Source organism: Coregonus lavaretus (genome assembly GCF_964263955.1).
Source record: "Coregonus lavaretus genome assembly, chromosome: 4".
NCBI classification, from domain to species: Eukaryota; Metazoa; Chordata; class Actinopteri; order Salmoniformes; family Salmonidae; genus Coregonus; species Coregonus lavaretus.
Genome location: NC_139991.1, coordinates 26,041,989 through 26,050,519, shown reverse-complemented (window position 1 = coordinate 26,050,519; position 8,531 = coordinate 26,041,989).

The following is an 8,531-nucleotide window of genomic DNA, read 5'->3' as shown; positions in this document are numbered from 1 at the left end:
AACGTTGTTGTTGGCTAATCAGCCTTGAGCTAGCCTTGAGTCAGGCACATCTCCCGGCTATCTACCTCTCTGTCAACCGGACGGGACCTCCTAGAGTCGACACAGAGCCCCGCCGAATTGGTGCTACAGCGACCACGAAGATCCATCTGCTATCCCCGGCCCGCTAGCACACGCAAACAACAACCGTGCTTCCTGCTCGCTGTGCTGTAGCACCAATTCGAACTGCTCTCGGACTCACATATTGCTGTTCACTGGACCTGATGATCACTCAACTGCACAGCTGATGCCTTCTGGACTGTTCCTTTACACGGTACCCTGTCCTGTTTATCTGTTTAGCCTCAGCCCAAACTTTATCGCCATTACCAGTTGTTGTCTTAGCTCTCTCTAATAACACCTGTGATTGCTTTATGCCTCTCTCCCATGTCAATATGCCTTGCCTATTGCTGTTCCAGTTAGTTCTTATTATACAATTTCACTGTAGAACCCCAAGTCCCTCTCAAACTGCCTCAAATAGTTCCTTTGTTCCACCCCCCATACACGCAGAGACCGGCTCAATCGGTGCCTCCAGTGATGCTATCTCTTTCATTGTTACCCAACGCTTAGGTTTACCTCCACTGTACTCATATCCTTCCATATCCTTGTCTGTACATAATGCCCTGAATCTTTTCTACAACGCCCGGAAATCTGCCCCCTTTATTCTCTGTACCCAACGCACTAGAAGACCAGTTCTTAAAGCCTTTAGCCGTATCCTTATTCTAGTCCTCCTCTGTACCTCTGGTGATGTAGAGGCTGTAGAAGACCAGTTCTTAAAGCCTTTAGCCGTATCCTTATTCTAGTCCTCCTCTGTTCCTCTGGTCATGTAGAGGCTAACCCAGGCCCTGCAGCCCCCAGTATCACTCCTAATCCCCAGGAGCTATCATTTGTTGACTTCTGTAACCGTAAAAGCCTTGGTTTTCTGCACATTAACATCAGAAGCCTCCTTCCTAAGTTTGAGTTATTCACTGCGTTAGCACACTCCGCCAACCCTGATGTTCTAGCAGTGTCTGAATCCTGGCTTAGGAAGGCCACCAAAAAGTCTGAAATGTCCATCCCCAACTACAACATTTTCGGTCTAGATAGAACTGCCTAAGGGGGTGGAGTTGCAATCTACAGTATAGATAGCCTGCAGAGCTCTATCATACTATCCAGGTCTGTGCCCAAACAGTTTGAGCTTCTACTTCTAAAAATCCACCTTTCCAGAAATTAGTCTCTCACTGTTGCCGCTTGCTACAAACCCCCCTCAGCCCCCAGCTGTGCCCTGGACACCATATGTGAATTGATTGCCCCCCATTTATCCTCAGAGTTCGTCCTGCTTGGTGACCTAAATTGGGATATGCTTAACACCCTGGCCATCCTCCAATCCAAACTAGATGCCCTCAATCTCACACAAATTATCAAGGAACCTACCAGGTACAACCCTAAATCCGTAAACATTGGCACCCTCATAGATATCATCCCTCATAACTTACCCTCATAACTTACCCTCTAAATACACCTCCGCTGTCTTCAACCAGGATCTCAGCGATCACTGCCTTATTGCCTGCGTCCGTAACTGGTCCGCGGTCAAATGACCACCCCTCATCACTGTCAAACGTTCCCTAAAACACTTTAGCGAGCAGGCCTTCCTAATTGACCTGGCCCAGGTATCCTGGATGGATATCGATCTCATTCGGTCAGTAGAGGATGCCTGGTTGTTCTTTAAAAGTAATTTCCTCTCAATCTTAAATAAACATGCCCAATTCAAAAAATACAGAACTAAGAACAGATATAGCCCCTGGTTCTCCTCAGACTTGACTGCCCTTGACCAGCACAAAAACATCCTGTGGCGTACTGCATTAGCATCAAATAGCCCCCGCGATATGCAACTTTTCAGGGAAGTTAGGAACCAATATACACAAGCAGTTAGGAAAGCAAAGGCTAGCTTTTTCAAACAGAAATTTGCATCCTGTAGCACTAACTCCAAAAAAGTTTTGGGACACTGTAAAGTCCATGGAGAAAACAGCACCTCCTCCCAGCTGCCCACTGCACTGAGGCTAGGAAACACTATCACCACCGATAAATATACAATAATCGAGAATTTCAACAAGCATTTTGCTACGGCTGGCCATGCTTTCCACCTGGCTACCACTACCCCGGCCACCAGCTCTGCACCCTCCGCTGCAACTTGCCCATGCCCCCCCGCTTCTCCTTCACACAAATTCAGACAGCTGATGTTCTGAAAGAGCTGCAAAATCTGGACCCCTACAAATCATCTGGGCTAGACAATCTGGACCCTTTCTTTCTAAAACTAGCCACCGAAATTGTCGCAACCCCTATTACTAGCCTGTTCAACCTCTCTTTCGTAACGTCTGAGATCCCCAGAGATTGGAAAGCTGCCACGGTCATCCCCCTCTTCAAAGGGGGTGACACCCTAGATCCAAACTGTTACAGACCTATATCCATCCTGCCCTGCCTTTCGAAGGTTTTTGAAAGCCAAGTTAACAAACAGATCACCGACCATTTCGAATCCCACCATACCTTCTCCGCTATGCAATCCGGTTTACGAGCTGGTCATGGGTGCACCTCAGCCACGCTCAAGGTCCTAAACAATATTATAACCGCGATCGATAATAGACAGTACTGTGCAGCCGTCTTCATCGACCTGGCCAAGGCTTTCGACTCTGTCAACCACCGCATTCTTATTGGCAGACTAAATAGCCTTGGTTTCTCAAATGACTGCCTCGCCTGGTTCACCAACTACTTCTCAGATAGAGTTCAATGTGTCAAATCGGAGGGCCAGTTGTCTGGACCTATGGCAGTCTCTATGGGGGTGCCACAGGATTCAATTCTTGGGCCGACTCTTTTCTCTGTGTATATCAATGATGTCGCTCTTGCTGCTGGTGACTCTCAGATCCACCTCTACGCAGACGACACCATTTTGTATACATCTAGCCCTTCATTGGACACTGTGTTAACAAACCTCCAAACGAGCTTCAATGCCATACAACACTCCTTCAGTAGCCTCCAAGTGCTCTTAAACACTAGTAAAACTAAATGCATGCTCTTCAATCGAACGCTGCTGGCACCCGCCCACCCGACTAGAATCACTACTCTCGACGGGTCTGACCTAGAGTATGTGGACAACTACAAATACCTAGGTGTCTGGTTAGACGGTAAACTCTCCTTCGAGACTCACATTAAGCATCTCCAATCCAAAGTTAAATCTAGAATCGGCTTCCTATTTCGCAACAAAGCCTCCTTCACTCATGCTGCCAAACATGCCCTCGTAAAACTGACTATCCTACCGATTCTTGACTTCAGCAATGTATTTACAAAATAGCCTCCAACACTCTACTCAGCAAATTGGATGTAGTCTATCACAGTGCCATCCGTTTTGTCACCAAAGCCCCATATACTACCCACCACTGTGACCTGTACGCTCTTGTTGGCTGGTCCTCTCTACATATTCGTTGCCAAACCCACTGGCTCCAGGCCATCTATAAATCACTGCTAGGCAATTCCCTGCCTTATCTTAGCTCATTGGTCACCATAGCAACACCCACCCGTAGTATGCGCTCCAGCAGGTATATCTCACTGTAGTAGGCTGTAGGCTATGTTTAGGTTATTTGGATCTCCATTCACCTATTCTTTACTGCGTTTGTTTACTGTTAAGGTAACTACCCTAAATATACACTGAACAAAAATATAAACGCAACATATAAAGTGTTTCATGAGCTGAAATAAAATAGCCCAGAAATGTTCCATGCGTAAAAAAAACGTATCTCTCTCAAATTGTGTGCACACATTTGTTTACATCCCTGTTAGTGAGCATTTCTCCTTTGCCAAGATAATCCATCCACCTGACAGGTGTGGAATATCAAGAAGCTGATTAAACAGCATGATCATTACAAAGGCCACTCTAAAATGTGCAGTTTTGTCACACAACACAATGCCACAGATGTCTCAACTTTTGAGGGAGTGTGCAATTGGCATACTGACTGCAGGAATGTCCACCAGAGCTGTTGCCAGAGAATGTAATGTTAATTACCATATGCTTCCTCCAACGTCGTTTTAGAGAATTTGGCAGTACGTCCAACCGGCCTCACAACAGCAGACCACGTGTAACCACGCCAGCCCAAGACCTCCACATCCAGCTTCTTCACCTGCTGGATCGTCTGAGAACAGCCACCCAGACAGCTGATGAATCTGTGGGTTTGCACAACCAAATAATTTCTGCACAAACTGTCAGAAACTGTCTCAGGGAAGCTCATCTGCGTACTCGTCATCCTCACTAGAGTCTTGACCTGACTGCAGTTCGGCGTCGTAACCAACTTCAGTGGGCAAATGCTCACTTTCGATGGCCAATGGCATGCTGGAGAAGTGTGCTCTTCACAGATTAATCCCGGTTTCAACTGAACCGGGCAGATGGCGTTGTCATGACTTGCCCTCATGGGTTGAGGATCAAACATTCCTGCTAGGCAAAGGTTTGAACACCCCCTTTCCTGTGCGGCCAGTTTTATGACTTAACAGCCGGTCATAAATAGTTTGCAGAAAAGGACTCCTTTTGGTCTCTAGTATGGAAGAAAGAATTTCACTGTGAGACAAAGGAAGTCTTCCCGCCAAGACTCCAACATCCAAAAGTGGATAATGAAACAATATTCCTACTTAAAAGAATGTGGGAAATGGTCAGTGGGCATCTAAAGAATAATAATGTCATATTGTTTATTATTTTGTGATGTCATTAAGGATGGTATCAAGTAATAACTGTAACTCGGAAAGTGTACATATTCTATCTATCAAGTTTACATCTAAATGTTGTATAAAATATATGATTAAGTATGAGAGTATTTTGGTGAAGATAACAATGTGATTTTATCATTCTAGATGAGATGATTGTTTTCCATATTGATTTGTTCTCAGTCAGTGGCCACGCCCAGATGAGCACAAACATGATGAAACGCCCCTTTTACCCCGAGTGCATAAAATGCCTTGTGACTAAATTCACCTCAGACCAGCAGACGTGAAGCATGAGCCAAACGTTGCAAATGGTTGAATTTCTACCAGACCAGTAAGCTTAAAATGGTTGACACTACAAGACCAAGAAGCGTGAAGCTGAAGCTACACGTTACAAAATGGTTAGACTAGAAAGACCAGAAAATGTGAGACGTTAGTCCACACGTTTGAAATGGAAAAACTCTGAAACTCTCAACTTCTACACAAGGTGAAGAAGAAGACAATGAACTAGACCTTATCATTTCAGTCTGCAGCTAGCATGTATAGTCGTCTAGAGAACTTTCACTAAAGACATGAAGTGGGAAGGACAATCCCTCTCAGACAACCGCTGGTACATCTGAAGTAGCCATTCTAACCACCACTACGACCAGAAACTCTACCAAGGACATTGAGATCTCTGGTGGGCAAACCAGAGTTCTACATCATCAACTCAACTATCGAGGACAGCAACACGTAAATACATGTTGCATTTCTAATCCGAATGAGCGTTATTAGGGTGCATAAGTATTATGGTTACTGTGAGCGTAGTTTCCAAAATAACTACGATAGTTTGAAGTTTGAGTCTCTCCCTTCCACTCTGACCCTCCTTCTACCCAAGCATTCATGCTAATGTTAGTCCAGTCCACTAGGGACCTGTTTTCATTTTATTACGTTAGTAATCAATAACCTATGTGTGTGTGTGTTTGTATTGTGTTATTATTTATTTAGTTAGTAAATAAATAATTAAGCCAATTTGTGTATTTGTCACGAACGTTGAGAGACGGGTCGGACCAATTTGCAGCGTGAAAAGCGTACATGTTTATTCACCCAATAAACATACAAACCAAAACAAGAAACAACGTAACGTGAAGTCCAAAGGGCTATACACACACCAGCCTAACAGGAACAAGATCCCACAATACACAGTAGGCAATGGGCTACCTAAGTATGATCCCCAATCAGAGACAGCGAGCGACAGCTGTCTCTGATTGGGAATCACACCCGGCCAAACATAGAAACACAACCTAGACTGCAACATATAAATAGACTAACTAGAACATAAACATAGAATATATAACATAGAAACTCACGCCCTGACCAAACCAACTAAAAACAACTGGCCTCTCAAGGCCAGGGCGTGACAGTATTGCTGATTCATCAATAAGGTTAGGGTTTTTGCAGGTTCAAGGATTAGGCGACGTTCAGAATGAGACTGATAAGAGGTAATTATTTAATAAGTGACTGTTATCGATATATATAACATATATATCTTCTAAGAGTTTAATTCGGGAGATGGTAACTCGTTAAACAACTTCTTCCGTGTTGCCCCAAATTCCTAATGAGTTAATTGTTACATGATTAATTTAATAGAGTGACAATTAAACATAGTTAGGTGATTCGATAAATAACAGTCATACATTAAAGTAAGTCACGTCGTGAGTGCGAGCAGATTGCTGATGTCAACGTTGTGAACAGAGTGCCCGATATGGTGGCGGTGGGGTTATAGTATGGGCAGGCATAATCTACGGACAACGAACACAATTGCTTTTTATCAAAGGCAATTTGAATGAACAGAGAAACCATGACGAGATCCTGAGGCCCATTGTCGTGCCATTCATCCGCTGCCATCACCTGATGTTTCAGCATGATAATGCACAGCCCCATTTTGCAAGGATCTGTACACAATTCCTGGAAGCTGAAAATGTCCTAGTTACTCACCAGACATGTCACCCATTGAGCATGTTTGGGATGCTCTGGATCGATGTGTACAAGAGCGTGTTCCAGTTCCCGCCAATATCCAGCAACTTCGCACAGCCATTGAAGAGGAGTGGGACAACATTCCACAGGCCACAATCAAAAGCCTGATCAACTCTATGCGAAGGAGATGTGTCGCGCTGCATGAGGGAAATGGTGGTCACACCAGATACTGACTGGTTTTCTGATCCACGCCCCTACTTTTTTTTTTAAGGTATCTCTGACCAACAGATGCATATCTGTATTCCCAGTCATGTGAAATCCATAGATTAGGGCCTAATGAATTTATTTCAATTGACTGATTTCCTCATATGAACTGTAACTCAGTAAGATCTTTGAAATTGTTGCATGTTGCGTTTATATTTTTGTTCAGTGTAGATTGTGTCATGCCTTTATTGATCTGATATTTTGTTTACTTGGCCTACTTGGTACCGCTGTTTTGTTCTGTTCACATTCATTCGTTCGCATTCGCAGTTGTGTCAGTATTCTAAGTCATACTGCTATTCAGTATTTTTTTCCATGCATGAATAACTAGGCTACTACTTTCAGCATTTGGTTTGCATTATTTTGGTAAGATAGCTGTGTGTACGGCTGCATTACTCTATTTATGTGGTCCTCTGTAGCTCAGCTGGTAGAGCACGGCGCTTGTAATGCCAAGGTAGTGGGTTTGATCCCCGGGACCACCCATACACACAACAACAACAAAAAATGTATGCACGCATGACTGTAAGTCGCTTTGGATAAAAGCGTCTGCTAAGTTAATTGCACTCACCTGGTGTCCCAGGTCTGAATTAGCCACTGATTAGAAGGAGAGGATGAAAAACAGAGGTGTTTCGGCCCTCCAGGACCGGAATTGAAGAACCCTGCTTTAGTGTGTAGGGCGCTGTCCATTCTGCTGATACAGTATAGCAGAGATAGGCTACAGATTTCACGCCAACCTGTCACTTCAAAAGCATTCAATCAGTGGTCTCGGAGTCTCGACATTTGAACTTCATGTTTATTGTGGTATAGCGTGATATAAGCAGTATTCAATATAATTCCAATGCAAGAACACTGCAAAATTGTGCCCCTCACCGATTTCAACAGCCCCCTTAGTCACTTTATCCTGGCGCCGGGTCTGTCAGGCTATATAGGATTCTGTTCCACTCCTGTCTTGAGAGCTAGTTTAGATACAGTAGCTTCTGTTTGAGGTCATGTATTGGATCATTATAGAGCTCAAGGAGATCATCTAAAATGTAGTTCACGTCAGGCATGCCGATACAGAGCGAAATTGAATGATTCTCATTTCAAAATGACTATATTTAAAATAAGACAAAGGAGAGCGCCATAACCATAGACAGTCCCTCTGACTGACACAACTAGGCCTCATACAGTCATTATGAGGCCAAGGAGCATCTGCTTATTATCATTATAAAGAGTTAGAATTGTATTTACCATAAATTTGAGGAAAATGTAACAAGCGTCTTCTCATCTTCAGAACCGTAAACAATCCCTCGGACTGACACAACTAGGCCTCATACGGTCGTTAGGAAGCCAAGGATCATCTGCTTATTATCATTATAAAGAGTTTGACTTAAAATATATCTTTATTGCCATTAACATGACAAAATCATGATGAGCGTGAAAATAATTCAAGAAACAGGGAAGTGTCGTCTGTCAAACCCAATTTATAGACATATGTTTGGATAGACAGGAAGAAGAAGCATACAGAAATCTCAGGCTATAAGGTCATTAATGGATTGAATAGGCAATATGTTATTGTCCTT